Raw genomic sequence first — 16,778 nt, 5'->3', positions numbered from 1 at the left:
CCATCCCTGCTACTCAGGTCACTCCTACTCATTCTTGGGTCCAAAGGGCACTTTTTCAAATTAAGTCCAGTCCCCCTGTTATGTGTCTCCTGCTATGAAGCTTCCTTTCCTTCATAGCACTTTTCAGTTTGCAGTTTACACATTCACCTGAGTAATTAATGAATATCTGTATCGTCCACTAAACTGGAGGCTTCAGGAGGACAGAAATCCTCTACTTGTGCTCCCCAACGTAGCCAGCAGTGCCTGGCCTAGAACGGGCACTTCATAAATATTTGTTGACTAAAAGAAGCCTCCCAGCCGTCAAAGGAAAGAGAGAAGCGTGCTGCTTTAAAACATTTACAAAGTTAACGAGGAAGAGCAAACAGGTTTTCCAAGCAAAGCACAGCTTTTCCTGTGTTCTGAGCAAATTTTCTCCCGTAGATTCTCATAAACAGAACATTGTGTGAATTTGTAGATAATATCTTTATGTTGATATAATAATTCATTTTAAAGAGCTGCCTCTTAAAGCATCCCTCAGTACAGGCCTATGACAACACGCCAAATCCCAATTCAATATAAATAATTCTTAAAGGGGAAGAACAAGGTGATCCATGAGTACAGTCTCCTCAGGGTTCTGGTTTAATGCAAAGGTAAAATCACGTTAGTGAAATTGAGGGAGAGGGATGGTCTGTCCTTCAGGCCCTCCTCCCTTAAATATTTCTTCCAGTTAGGATTAAGGTATGATCGGACAGCTGAGAGTTCAAGGTTATAGTCTATGTGAAAATATGAATGGCAAACCCACACTCATTCTTTGGCAATCACCTGGAAGGGGTATGGTTATTCAGTTGACTGTTGTTCAGAATGGAGCATGAGCCCAGCCGGAGAATGATTCATGAGTTCCATTCATTTGTGAAAGATGACCATGGTTCATACTCCCCTCTTGTGGCCACTTTCCAGTTTACTGGCTTTCAAGTATACTACAGGAGCTCAGTAAGGCAAGTGAGAAATCAAATTCCTTTAGGTAACCTTGGAATCACTCCTTCTTCAGTCATTCTAGAACGTCAGACCAATTTTTTTTTTTTTAATTGGCAGGATGTTTAACAGCATCTTAAAACAACGGTCAATAGACTTTGTATTAACTTTTTAGTAATCAGTGTTTTAAAATGTTTTAAAAGCTCAACATGTGGGGTTTCCCTAGTGGCGCAGTGGATCCGCCTGCCAATACAGGGGACACGGGTTCAATCCCTGGTCCAGGAAGATCCCACGTGCCGCGGAGCAACTAAGCCCGTGCGCCACAACTACTGAGCCTGCGCTCTAGAGCCCGTGAGCCACAACTACTGAGCCTGCTTGCCTAGAGCCTCTGTTCCGCAACAAGAGAAGCCACCGCAATGAGAAGCCCACGCATCGCAATGAAGAATAGCCCCCGCTTGCCACAACTAGAGAAAGCCCGTGCACAGCAACAAAGCCCCAAAGTAGCCAAAAATAAACAAAAAATTAAAAAAAAAAAAAAAAGCTCAACATTTGAGCTAAAGCTGGTGGAGAGTTTGCTGCAAATACATTAGAGGTCTGGTCATTCCTTACACATTACCCTTCCTTAATTATATTTGCCTTACCTCAATTTAGTCCCCCTCAAGTAGCACATCAGTAGATGTGGAATTTGGGAGGAGTGTGGGAAGGAATGATCTGGTGGATGAAGCAATCAGTAGAGTTACAAATGCTCATACTACAGATGTTTATTGAGTACTTGCCTCATCGGGAATCAAGGTTATATAAAAAATAATCCCTGCCTTAAAATACTACCAGGTAAGGGAGAAGGGGACCTGTATACACATAACTATATTACATGATAAAAAAGCAATACACTCCAAGTGAAACTTTAAATTAATATGCTAGTGCCCTCGGACACAGGGCAAAGCCAGAGGTGGGGAGTGTAGGCGACGGTAATGTGCTGCTTCTTCTGAACCAACACATTCTAGTGCAGGACAAATATGGACAGAGCGCTTACTCTGCATCAGGTGTTCTAAGCACTTTATCAAAAATAGGGGCTTCCCTGGTGGCGCAGTGGTTGAGAGTCCGCCTGCCGATGCAAGGGACGCGGGTTCGTGCCCCGCTCCGGGAAGATCCCACGTGCCGCGGAGCGGCTGGGCCCGTGAGCCACGGCCGCTGAGCCTGCGCGTCCGGAGCCTGTGCTCCGCAACGGGAGAGGCCACAACAGTGAGACGCCCGCGTGGAGAAAAAAAAAAAAAAAGTATGCTATTCACTTCACACCCATTAGGACGGCTGATGGCAAAAAGAAAACAACAAGTGTTTGCAATGATGTGGGGAAACCGGAATCCTTGCGTCCTATTGTTGAGAATGTAAAGTGGTAAAGCAACTGTGGAAAACAGTATGATCATTCCATTCGTCCAAAAACTTAAAATAGAATTACCATATCATCCAGCAATTCCACTTCCTGGTATATTACCAAAATAATTGAAAGCAGGGACTCAAAGAGATAGTTGTATACCCGTGTTCATAGCAGCAAAAATAAGCAATGACAAAAGTGTATTGAATAGAAACAACACAAGTGTCCACTGACAGATGCATAGATAAGCAAAATGTAGAATATACATACAACAGAATATTATCCAGCCTTAAAAAGGAAGGAAATTCTGACATGTGCTGTGACATGGATGAACCTTGAGGGCTTTATGGTAAGTGAAATAAGGCAGTCACAAGAAGAATACAAACACTGTGCATTTCCACTCATATGAGGTACTTAGAGTAGTCAAAATTGTACTGACAGAAGCAGAATGGTAGTTCCAGGACTTTGAGGGATGAGAGGGAATGGGGGGGTTATTGTTGAATGGGTATAGAATTTTAATTTTACATGGTGGAGAGTGATAGAGATGGATGGTGGCAATAGTTACACATCAGGATGAATGTATTTAATATCACTGGACACTTGAACATGGTTAAGATGGTAAATTTTACCCTATGTGTATTTTACCACAATTAAAAATTCTTTAAAAAAATATGCTATTGGGACTTCCCTGGTGGTCCATGGGTAAAGAATCTGCCTTTCAGTGCAGGGGACGTGGGTTCAATCCCTGGTCGGGGAAATAAGATCCTGCATGTTGCGGGGCAACTAAACCCACGCTCCACAACTACTGAGCTCTCGCACCTCAACAAGAGAGCCCGCATGCCGCAAACTACAGAGCCCACACGCTCTGGAGCCAGCACGCCACAACTAGAGAGAAGCCAGCGCACCGCAACTAGAGAAAAACCCGAGCAGACAGTGCGCCGTAACAAAAAGATCCCGCATGCCTCAACAAAGATCCCGTGTGCCTCAACAAAGATCCCGTGTGCCGCAACTAAGACCCAATGCAGCCAAAAAAAGAATAATAAGGAAAATAAATAAATATTTTTTTAAAATATGCTATTGAAGTTCAGAGAAAGAATAACTTCTCATCAGAGGTAGCAGAGAAGGCTTCTTGGAAAGGAAGGATCTATCTGGGCCTTGAAAGATTGGTAGGATTTAAGCATGAAGGTTTCAGGTAGAGGAAGCCACCTACGCAAAAGGATAGAGGCAGAAAATTACAGAGCAAGGAACAGAGATGACATTCAGTGAAGTGAATGGAAGATAGTACATACTGTGGCAGACGGCTTTCCACGCCTGGCTCATGTGTTTAGAAGAGACTTGGAAGGCAGTGAGAGGCTATTGAAAGCTTCTAAGCTGGACAGTGACATGATGTGAGTTACACTTTGAAAGGATGAATTTTCTTTTTAATATGGTTCAAGGTGGATCGAATTGGGGAGGGAACAAGTATTGAATACCTGGAACCAAGGTCAAAAATTACTGTTCAGTGGCTCAGTCCAGCTCATAGACCTGTTTTATCTGGCCTAAGGAGTGTTGGTCAACATTTAAAGATCAAATAAAGTTTCAGATTTCTGGCTTCTCTTTAAAAGGACAAAATGGTCTGGCAACACGGGACGGTCATTTCCCCGTGGCAATAAGGATGCAAAAGCACAGCAGCTGCTGCCCCCTTTAGATGGACCATACTTTCCAGTTCCCAAGTTGTCCTGGGTGTGTGGCTTTCTTACTCCTGACCTTCCTTATTAATTCACGTGACCTCCCTGGCCCTTGGGGCAATCACATTTGCAAATGTGAGTCCAGAGGGAGAAAAGAGTCAGCTGTGAGGTGACCAGGCCATTCCATGAGGAATGTGATCATAGGAATGAAGAAGAGAATATGTGCTAGAGATACTTGTCCTGCTGTTTTTGCTGAATCTCAACTAACTATTAACATACAACCTGAGGAGAGCTAACAAAATGGAAAAAATTTATAATTATGAAAAATGTAACTACATTTTCTCAGAAAATAACTATAATATTTTCAGAAAGTGTTTCTGCCTTCTTCCTTTACAAGAGTTTTTAGAGAAATGAATGCTGTTCAACAGGAAAACGTAAATGACTCAGTTTCTCCAACCATGAATTATAATAGCCAATTGATTACACCACAGTAAATTGTATCTTTTTAAGCATGAGGTATGCTGAAGTCAATTGGTGAGGCTCTTTAGTCAAGGGGGCAAAACTGATTCTTGGGAGAGGCAAAAAATCCTAATATTTTTATATATAAAACACAGCTATACATGGGAACATATGTATATGTATAACTGATTCACTTTGTCATAAAGCGGAAACTAACACACCATTGTAAAGCAATTATACCCCAATAAAGATGTTAAAAAAAAAAACACAGCTATAGATATAGTACATAAATGAATATACAGTATATCCATTGTCACAATTTCATGAGTTGGGAGCAGGGAGCGCTCAGGAAAAAAATTGTCCAAAGGGCCCTTAGGAGAGTGATAATGAAAAGAAAAATTTGAGAAATACTAGATTAGAGAGAACAGGCATTGTTCAAATTATCCTTTGTGTCTCCATTTGAGTTGCCAGCCAGTTAATGGCAGTGAGACTCCAATTAGTCCCCATCAGGCTCTCTTACCATTTGCTAGAGATGGAGCCTCAGTTGTAGGGCTGCCAGCACTCATGTGTGCAACCAGCCCATGTGAAACCTCTATAGCAAACCCAATGCTCTTTCACAACTGAAATACTGACAAAAATACAAATGCCCTTGCTCAAAACCAAGAAGAAAACAACCACTGGAACACATTTCCAGAACAGGATTGCATCATTACACAAACAGTGCTTCTTAGTCTAAAGCATCTTGCTCTGGGAACTTAACACTACGGCCAAGAAAACATCAGACAGATTTAGAGGAGGCTGGCTTTTGGCTAATAACAACAAAATGATCTCATCCGTGAGAAGGCCCCAGTATAAACTTCTTGGTCAACAAGAGACATCCTGCAAGTCAAATGCACAGAAATATGCACTGGACGAGATCCAAACACTGAGCAATTTGATAGATTGGGCTGTGTGTATATCCCGAGGTGAGGTCAGAATGAGAGCAGCTACACAGCTCACATTGCCATATGTTATCTGCACAGCCAACCCGGATTCCCCCAAACTAAGTGAGGGCTCTGTCTGAGAAAAAACGACGACGTAAGACTCCAGGGATTGATGCGAGCAGCTGCTGTGTTTGCAGAGCTTAACTAAAAGGATGTGTTTCATCCCTCTGCCTGAACGTCTGCATCCCTCACAGGGTTTATTAGCAGTTTGTGTGAAAAGAGGAGGCGTTCTAATTTCTATTACAGAAGGCTCCGTGACACTATCCAGCAACATCCAGCTTCCTTATGGGTGGCCTTCACCATCACCATGATCTTTATTATTATTATAAATTGAAGAAGAGATGATGTTTGCATTGGACAAAGCATTATGCAAACATCATTTCTTCCTCAAAATTACCCAATGAGGTATTATTAGCATCCTCATTTGACAGAAGAGGACTTGAAAACACAGAAAGGTTAAGCAACTTGCTCAAGGTCATTCAGCGAGGAAGCATCAGAGCTGGGACTTGAATTCAGGTCCGTCAGATTCATCAATTCTCTACTATACTTCATTCAGGGAGAAGAAGGATTTTGAATATGCACTCCCTCCACGGAGGGCTTGATTGGTGTAAATCATAGTGAGAGGTAGTAGAATTTGTTTCTGGTAATATTCAATCATATCAGTGATTAGCAATATCCTATCAGGGCTTTCCGATGTCCTTTGATAATCTGGCATCTGATAGGAAGATGGGCACAAAAGATGGAAGGTTGAAGAAAATGGTAGGCATTGAATTTCAACTCCTGATGTCCTTAAATTTAGAATTTACCAATTCTGAATCAAATCGTTGGCTATATGTATCTACAGGGAACTTTTTGGACTGGGACTCAGACATGTGACTTGCATCTTAGTAATGGATTTAATAATCCATGTTCATAGTCAAATACCATCAGACTAGGTTCTTTTGGAATCTTTCAGTGGTGATTAAAGCTTCTCAGAGGACAAAAAATAAGAGAAAAGATTTCTTTCTATTGTGATGAAGGACTTCAGGAACACAGAAAAAGGAGACAGACGCTTAACTACTAAATGAAAATCTGCTCACACACAGGTACAAAAATATCGTGAACTAGGCTGCATTAAAAACAGCTGTAGGGCTTCCCTGGTGGCGCAGTGGTTGAGAGTCCGCCTGCCGAAGCAGGGGACACAGGTTCGTGTCCCGGTCTGGGAAGATCCCACATGCCGCGGAGCGGCTGGGCTCGTGAGCCATGGCTGCTGAGCCTGCGCATCCGGAGCCTGTGCTCTGTAACGGGAGAGGCCACAACAGTGAGAGGCCTGTGTACCGCAAAAAAAAAAAAAAAAAAAAAAAAAAAAAAAAAAAAAAAAACAGCTGTAGATTTTAAGCTGAGAATAACCTTAAGCAATTACAGAATAAAAAATTATGTATTAAATGCTCCTGTTTCCTTCCTCAGGCCACTGTAGCTTTACTTCTTTCACTTTCAACTTTACTCTTTAAACTCAGCCCTCCACCTCAAAGTTATACCCAATCATTATTTTCCTGACGTCCTCAAAGACTTCTCATGTGTTCCTAGATTTTCAATGATCACATCTCCAATTTTGTAATCTCTTGCCATGGCTCCTCTGGAGTTACCCACTGCTTCGGAAGCTACGTGAGGTCAGTCCTGCTCTGAGGTCCACGACTGGACTACCTCTCACCAACCACTGCGCCCTCCTGTTGAGTTCCACTTTGTTTGCCAGACACAACTACCTCTACTGGGCACCACTATTACTGGCTAATGCCACCAACCTCACCAGGCACTCTGCCTCTGCCAAACACTGTCACTGCTGGTCAACATCACTATTGCCATCACCCCCAGGGTCTAAACTGTGCACTGTTGCCTGTGGCTGAGGACCCTGAGATGCCAAAGTACCTCTGTGTGCTCTGGAGTCATCCATACACCAAATCCTGCTACACCTTGCATTACACTGAGTCACGTGGGTATGAAAGCAGGGCTGCTTATGCCCTGGTTTTTCAAGAGATTTGATTCAATAGCTTGTTCCCTTTAAACCTTGTGTCCCCCTCTTTTCAGAGTACTCTTGAGTCCATTGAGGACTGGCTTAGGGTCAAATCTAAGGGAAATCAACGATTCCGCCACTCCACTTGCTATATATTTTTGGCAGCTCATTTTATCTGCCTGGCTTTCTGTTCCCTTAGAATGAGTCTTTCCCAAGAAGTCCTTAGTTCTTCCTAGAGGACCCATCCCACTCATCCTTCAGACATACCCAAATGTATTCAGTTGTGAATAAAACTGGGTGCCAGCTGAACTCACAGAATAGACGTCAGAATTTAATTGCAAATAGGAATTACATTGTTTTGGAGCTTTGCCACCATCAAAACTGAAGAATAAAAGCCAAACTATCACAGATTGTTTGTTACTGTCTCACAGAATTTCTCTTACTTAACTGGACTTTAACATTTTCCCACTACCTATTCACCTTAAGATGTTATAAGAACATCTTAAGCCAAAAGAAATGTGACATTGCAAGTAGGCTATAAGGGTACCATTTGCTGCTCTACAAAGTGTCTTATATGTTTTTTATGAAATTTTTTACATTTTGAATTATACCACTAATCATCTTTTCCTCATTCCTTTGGTCAACCAGAAGTTGAGCGTCAAATCTGCAATCCACCTTGTAGTGGGTTGAATTGTGTCCCTCAAAAAGATATATTCAAGCCTCAGCCCGACAGCTGTGAATGAGACCTTATTTGGAAATAAGGTCTTCGCAGATGTAATTAAGTTAAGATGATGTCATACTGGATTAGGATGGGCCTTAGATCCAGTGCCTGGTGTCCTTGTAAGAAAATAAAACACACAGAGACTCAGAGGAGACACACAGGGGAAGAAAGCCACGTGAAGATAGAGGTAGAGATTGGAACGGTACAGCTACAAACCAAGGAATGCCAAAGATTGTTGGAGGCCACCAGAAGCTAGGAAGAGGGAAGGAAGAATTTTTCCCTAGAGCCTCCTTAAAGAGCCTGTGCCTGCTGATTTCAGACTTTTCGCCTCCAGAACTTTAAGAAAATTAATTCCTGGTTTTTTTAAGCCATCCAATTTTTGGTAATTTGTTATGGCAACTGTTGGAAACTAATAGAAGTTTTGGTTCTGAGACCAAAACTATACCAAATTCTATACCAAATTCCTAAAAATGTGGATGTGGCTTTGGAATTGGATGTTGAGCAGTGGTTGGAAGGATTTTGAGGCACATAATAGAAAAAGTCTAGGGACTTCCCTGGCAGTCTGGTGGTTAAGACTTGGCGCTTCCACTAAGGGGGGGATGGGTTCGATCTCCGGTCGGGGAACTAGGATCCTGCAAGCTGTGCGGCCAAAAAAAGAAAAAAGTCTAGATTGTCTTGAAGAGATTGTTGGTAGAAATATGGACATTAAGGGAGATTCTGGTCAGGGCTTAGAAAGAAGTAAGGAGAACTGTAGAGAAATCTATCATCTTAGAGAATACATGTATTATCACGAACAAAATGGTGGTAGAAATATAAATATTAAAGGTGATTCTGGTCAGGTCTCAGGAGGAAATGAATATGATACTGGAGACCAGGGTAAAAAACAACCCTTGGTTAAAGGGGCAGGAACTTGGCTGAATTATCTTTTGCTGTTGGGTTGGAAAGGAGAGCTTGTAAGTGATGAGCTTAGATATTGAGCTAAGGAAATCTCCAAAGTATGGACAGTACACCTGGTTTCCCCTTGCTGATTATAGTAAAATGTGAGAGGAAAGCTATAAATGGAGGAAGAAACTATCAAGCCAAAAAGGACCAGGACTTGATTTTGAAAATAGCCTCCAGATAGCAAAAGACCACAAAGCATTCCCTGGAAAGAAGATCAAGCATGCCTATAGCTAGGCAACCTTTTGCTACAGAGATTAGGCATGTGAATGTGATCTATGGATCCAATCAACTTTCTCAGTAGAAGCCAGGAATCAAGATGAATTTATCCAGGAAAGCTCTTGTCTGATGGCATGAACCCCCACAGGGTTCACAGGAGACCAACAAAATTTTTGAGAATGTTATTGAAGCAGAAATACTTCCCCCCTGGGCTGAAAGAGAGAGAGAGAGAGACAGAATGGAAGGAAGGCTGTCAGACTTCCAAAATTCTACATGGTTATAAACAGGTGTTATCCTTGAAGGAAAAGGAAAAAGGACTCCCATTATGAGGTGAATTGTGTCCCCCCAAAATTCACATGTTATTCACATGTTAAAGTCCTAACCCCTAGTATCTCAGAATGTGACTGTATTTGGAGACAGGGCCTTTAAAGTAATTAAGGTAAAATAAGGTCATACGGATGGGCCCTAACCCAATATGACTGCTGTCTTTTTAAGAAGAGATTAGGACACAAACACACACAGAGGGGAGATCCTGTGAGATAAATGGAGAGGACAGTCGTCTGCAAGCCAAGAAGAGAGACCTCAGAAGAAACCAACTCTGCAAACACCTTGATTTCAGACCTTCAGCCTCCAGAACTGTGAGAAAATTGATTCCTGTGCTTAAGCCACCCAATCCGTGGTATTTTATGGTAGCCCTACCAAAGTAATACAGCTCCAAAGGCTGGTGGGACCTCCACAGACCAAAAGGGTCGAACCTCTGTTGGCCAGAAGGAAGAGTACTGCCACACAGAGGATTATTCTCATGACTTGAAACCTTATAGAACTTACCCTAGTGAGTTTTGAACTTGCTTAGAACAAAGGAGCCCTTTATTCCCTCCATTTTCTCCCTTTCAGAATGGAAGTGTCTATCCTATGCCTGTCCCTCCATTGTATTTTGGAAGTAGATAACTTGCTTTTTAGTTTCATAGGTTCACAGATGGACAGGACGCTTGCCCCAGGATCGAGCATACCTGGAGTCTCACCTGTGCCTGATTTAGATTATTTAGAGGACGAGATTTGGAACTTTCTGAGTTGATGACACAGGAGATTTGGGACTTCGAGTTGATGCTGGAATGGGTTAAGACATTTGAAATGGATTAAGAATGTTAGGACGAAGCGAATGTATTTTGCACGTCGGAGAATCATGAATCTGGGGCAAGGGAGGTGGACAGTAGACTGCAGTGAGTTGAATTGTGTCCCCTCAAGAGATACGTTCAAGTCTCCATCCCTGGCACCCGTGAATGTGCCTTGTTTGAAAATAGAGCCTTTGCAGATATAACCAGGTTAAGGTGAGATCATACTGGCTTAGGCAGACCCTAAATTCAATAACTGGTGTCCTTACAAGAAGAGGAGAGGACACAGAGATTCAGGGGAGGCACAGGGGAAGAAGGCCACGTGAAGATGGATGCAGGGTTTCATATGATGCTGATGCAAAGCAAGGAATGCCAAGAAATTCTGGGAGCCACCAGAAGCTACGAAGAGGCAAGAGAGGATCTGTGCCTTCCTTGGCAACTTGTGCCTACTTACACCTTGATTTCAGACTTTCGTCCTCCAGAACGTTGAGAAAATAAAGTTCTGTTGTTTTAAGCCCCCAGTCTGTGGTAATTTGTTATGACAGCCCTAGGAAACTACCTCTTATTTTTACCCTACTTCTTCTCTCTTCTGCCCTCTTATTTTTTTTATTCTCCACATTTTTTTTAAACTTTGCTTCTGCCCCTTTTATTTTCTTCTCTTCCTTTTTCCTAATACATTTTTTTCCCCCACAGTCTGTCCTATCTTTCCCTTCCAATTAAAATCTATTTTCTGGTTCTCCTGCCTGTGGTTTCTTTTCTCTATAGGAGGACTATACTGCCCCCTGCTGTCGAACTTAGTTGTGGCCACATGACCTGCTGTGGTCAATGAAATGTGGGCAGAAGTGATGTGCATCACATCCAGGCAGAAGCTTTAAGAACTGAGCATAGTTTGCCGTATTTCTTTTTCTTCTGCCAAGGGAACGTGTTTGTCAGCCTGGATCCTGGAGTGGAGATAAGGTAGAGCAGAATTGCAGTAGGCTACAATAAACATGGAGCATGAATGAAAAACAAACCTTTGCTGTAAGCCTCTGATCGTTTGGGGCTCTTTGTTATTGTAGCATAATCTATCCTGATAGATGCATTTTATGTTATTTCCTTCCTACTCTTTCTAACCTCCCAGAGGTCCCTCTTACCTAATGAAAAAAAGTCAAACTGCTTAGTCTGACATACAAAATTCACCTAGCCCTAACCAATCTTCCTCCTTTTATTTTTATTTTTTTGCTTTTAAAGTTATAACGAGACAGATGGCAGGTAATCACATTCGCCACATATTTAGCAAAATATTATGCATATTTGCAACTTGTACGTATTAATGACGTATTAAAGCCTCTGCTTAAGACCTAATAGAGGCTTTGACTAAGTCCATAGATGTGCTGGGCTTGGGTGGGGGGTGGGGGGTGGCTAGAGTAAACTCCTGCAAGAATCCATAGTCAGAAATTGACCCTGTGGGTTGATAATCAAGACAGAGTTGAGAGATCTGAAATGATTCTGTGCTGAGATATGATGGTAGTGCAGGGGAATAGGGAAAATTGCATAGAAAGAGGTCAGTAACTAAGCCAGGATTGAGAAATGAATATGGTTCCCAGAAGTAAAGCCACAGAGAATGAAATGTCAAAGTCTGAAAGATATATGGGGCGTTACAGACTGAACTGTGTCTCTCCAAAATTCATATGTTGACGCCCTAACACCCAGTGCAACTAGATCTGGAGATAGAGCCTTTAAAGAGGTAACTAAGGGGGCTTCCCTGGTGGCGCAGTGGTTGAGAGTCCGCCTGCCGATGCAGGGGACACGGGTTCGTGCCCCGGTCTGGGAAGATCCCACATGCCACAGAGCGGCTAGGCCCGTGAGCCATGGCCGCTGAGCCTGCGCGTCCGGAGCCTGTGCTCCGCAGTGGGAGAGGCCACAACAGTGAGAGGCCTGCATACCGCAAAAAAAAAAAAAAAAAAAAGAGGTAACTAAGGTTGAACAAGGTCATAAGGGTGGGGCACTAATGTCCTTATAAGGTCTAGTGTCCTTATAAGAAGAGAGAGAGACACCAAGAGTACATGAGTGCAGGAAAAAAGGCCAGATGAAGACAGTGAAAAGACAGCCATCTCCAGCTAAGGAGAAAAGGCTCAGGAGAAACCAACCCAGACAGCACCTTGGTCTTGGACTTCTAGCCTGCAGAACTGGGAGAAAATTAGTTTCTGTTATGCAAACCACCCAGTCTGTGGTACTTTGTTATGGTAGCCCTAGAAAACTACCACATGGCGTAAGCAAGGCGAAGGGTCCTACAGGCCAGGTCCTGGCCAAGAGAATTGTCAACACTCTGTTGTCACTGCAGCTTCCCTTCAGCCATACTCACTTCCTAAATTGGGCTCTCCACTATGTGAAATAAAATTCATATTTTATGGCAAGACAAGAAAAATTTAAACATAAAAGTTCTTCTCTGCTCTTTGGCCTCCCCTCTCCCCTCACTGTGCATTGTGTATCTGCATTACGCATCAATCAGACCTCCCCATCGGCAGGAACACCTGCTCAACCATTAAGAGCAGCATTCTCCCGGCACCAACAAGACAACCCCTTAAAAAAATCATAAAGCTTTTTGATCTTGTACAGGGTCACATGACCTACCACGATGACCCTTAGATCTGGATCATGTAAACTGTCAATAATACATCATTTCTGACAAAGCGTTAATCTCCAAAATTTACAAGCAGCTCATGCAGCTCAACATCAAAAAAACAAACAACCCAATCCAAAAATGGGCAGAACACCTAAATAGACATTTCTCCAAAGAAGATATACAGACTGCCAACAAACACATGAAAGGATGCTCAACATCACTAATCATGAGAGAAATGCAAATCAAAACTACAATGAGGTATCACCTCACACCGGTCAGAATGGCCATCATCAAAAAATCTACAAACAGTAAATGCTGGAGAGGGTGTGGAGAAAAGGGAAACCTCTTGCACTGCTGGTGGGAATGTAAATTGATACAGCCATTATGCAGAACAGTATAGAGGTTCCTTAAGAAACTAAAAATAGAACTACCATATGACCCAGCAATCCCACTACTAGGTATATGCCCTGAGAAAGCCATAATTCAAAAAGAGCATGTACCACAATGTTCATTGCAGCTCTATTTACAATAGCCAGGACATGGAAGCAACCTAGGTGTCCATCGGCAGATGAATGGATAAAGAAGATGTGGCACATATATACAATGGAATATTACCCAGCCATAAAAAGAAACGAAATTGAGTTATTTGTAGTGAGGTGGATGGACCTAGAGTCTGTCATACAGAGTGAAGTAAGTCAGAAAGAGAAAAGCAAATACCGTACGCTAACACATATATATGGAATCTAAAAAAAAAGAAGAGGGTTCTGAAGAACCTAGGGGCAAGACAGGAATAAAGATGCAGACCTAGAGAATGGACCTGAGGACACGGGGAGGGGGAAGGGTAAGCTGGGACGAAGTGAGAGAGTGGCATGGACATATATACACTACCAAACGTAAAATAGATAGCTAGTGGGAAGCAGCCGCATAGCACAGGGAGATCAGCTCGGTGCTTTGTGACCACCTAGAGGGGTGGGATAGGGAGAGTAGGAGGGAGATGCAAGAGGGAGGAGATATGGGGATATATGTATATGTATAGCTGATTCACTTTGTTATACAGCAGAAACTAACACACCATTGTAAAGCAATTATACTCCAATAAAGATGTTAAAAAAATACATCATTTGATGTGCAGCCCTCTGTCTCAAAAAAACTTATATAAAACTGTATTTTAAAGTCTAATGGGTGGAACAGTTCTCAGAGCTTTCTGAGATGCTCTTCCTGGGCTATAATCCTCAAATTTGGCTCGAATAAAACTTTCCACTTCTTTCTGAAATCAACTGATTAATTTTTCATCGACGACTACTCCAAGGGAATCGTGCCCCCTTTTGACAATGAGTATATTCTTGTCTCTTAGACTCCTTATAGGCAGGAGCTATGATATTTCTCTCCTATCACCCAGAGATTTGTGCTATGTATAACAGAAAGGCTCATTTGATGCTTAAGGACTGATGAATGTGTTCTGTGGTCCTGCACCTGAATCAGAGGTTCTTACCTATGGAACCCCTGGGGTAGGGCCGTGGAGGGCAGTTCATGGATAAACTTTAGGAGCTTGCCCACAGCTTTCATCAGACTCTCAAAGGAAATCCGAGCCTTAAAATGTTGAAAACACACTTCAGCTTTGATACTGACTTTTGTTAGACCCTTCTGACCAAAGCTGATGTTATCTGGGTCAGTTCATATGCAGGAATGTAACAATCTTTTTTTTTATCAGAGTTCTCTCATCACATTTAGATATCGGATAAGTTTCTAAATCTATTCCACAGCTCCATCTGTTAAGTGGGTATTGGTGTAGGTTTATTGTCCTCAGCTTCATGAGCTGTAAACGATTTTAGAAATGACAGCTTCAGAAACAATAAAAGTTTGGATATCTGCCCATAAACATTCCCAAAATAAAGTCATACTTAAAAGACATTGTGGATTCAAGGTCCCTTTACTAAAACACACACACACACACACACACACACACACACACACACACACACACACTTTTCTCTATTATCTAGTTACAAGAAATACAGTGGATCCTTTTAACCACGTTATAGATTAATAAGACCTAGAGCAAACATCCTGTATAACTGAGAGTCAAAATTCTCAAGCTTTGCCACCTACAAAGGAACTCTCAAAGTACATATTCACATTTGAGAGATAAATCCAGATTGCTCTAACCAAGTTATTTTTTTTGTTAGCATAGATTTCTGAAAGAAATTTTATGATCATTTTGCAAAGACATAAAATATCAATTTTAGTATTAGAGAAAATACTTTGGTTGGTCAAATCGTTTCCCCATAGCCCTCTAGCTAAAACTTTCTCTACATTTTCATTGAATTGCTGTAGTCCCCTGAAGCCAATCTCACGAAGCTGTGTCAAGTAAACGGGGAATGTTGTTAGAAGAAGTTAGCATTTTGAGTTCCAGAGAAAACCGCCTTTAGCCAAGCCCAGGCAAAATCATCAGAAATGCTTGTCCTACATATCCAGCAATAGTCCCACCACACCTGTGGCCCTCGGGAGCCACTGGAGAAATGGTGCCTGTGTCTCCCACACTTCTCAGACCATGTGCACGGAAGCAGAGGGCCGTCAGAGTCGAACACAGCCCACTCCTTTGATCCTTCTCTGAGGGGACTGATCACACCCTAGACCCGGGCTAAGGAAAAACATCCCATTGTCTGAGGCCAAAGGACACCACGTCATTTCATCGTGTGCCTGGGAAGGCGGCGGCTTGGAACAAGTAATCCTGATTCTAGAGATGTTGAGATGATCCCAGCTGCACTGTGACTTGTTTTCGGTTCCTAGGCAAATTGCCCGGTTTCCTCCGCTCCCAAATTTCCCCAACTGCAAAACTGAGATAATTCTTGTTACCTTTCTCTTGTGGTGTTCTGAAAAATAAATAGGGCAAATGTTTCTAAAGTGCTTAAGGACAACTGACTGAGGGCATATTTGCCTAGAGCTAGAGGTGGGGTTTTTTCTTTATTTTTGTTAATGTCGTTTTGCTTTTGGCCTGACTTTGGCATAAATGTAGAAAAATCTAAGTTAAGTTAAATTTTAACCATTTATCTAAGGTTAATGGAGCAGTTACAGTATGTAAAGCACTGTGCTAGGCACATAGAGAGTACAGAGGGGGCACGTCCCCACCCTCAAGGGGCTCACGGCTCCCTCAGAAGGAGGTGTTACAGCCTAGAAGTTGAGTAACACAGGCGCAGCAGTCAGCCACCACCTACGAGCCAGAGACGCTGGAAAAATCACTCAGGTTCACCAAGCTCTGGTTTCCTCATGCAAATCATAATCACTAACATGTGAGTGTCTGCAGGGTGGCAGGAGGTGTTTACCTACTTAAAACACAGGACAGCCACCTGAGGTAGATACTCATCTCATCCCTTTATTTGTATCCATGTCTTATAGATAAGAATTCTGAAGCTTAGAGACATTACCTAACTTGTCCCAGGTCATATCCGGTTAGGAACCAAGATGCAAACGCAAGCTGTGTGGCCTCAAACATGGAGACTTTCCCACTAAACCACACTATCATCAAATGGGTGTAATACTCACTTCATGTAGACTTGTGAGGGTCAACTGAAATGGATGCACTAAAAAACCGTTAGCCAGTGTCTGACGTAATAAATGCAGACGTAGCCGTGGAAGAGGTTAGATACATACACAAATAACCAGAAGGCCAAGTCTATTTCATGGCAAAACTCCTTCTTCCAGACCAATCATCATACAGAAGGTTGTGGTAGGGAGCTGTGTAGGGGGAAGAATAGTCTAT

This window comes from Phocoena phocoena, chromosome 5, assembly GCF_963924675.1.
Source record: "Phocoena phocoena chromosome 5, mPhoPho1.1, whole genome shotgun sequence".
Lineage (NCBI taxonomy): Eukaryota > Metazoa > Chordata > Mammalia > Artiodactyla > Phocoenidae > Phocoena > Phocoena phocoena.
This window is presented reverse-complemented; position numbering follows the sequence as displayed.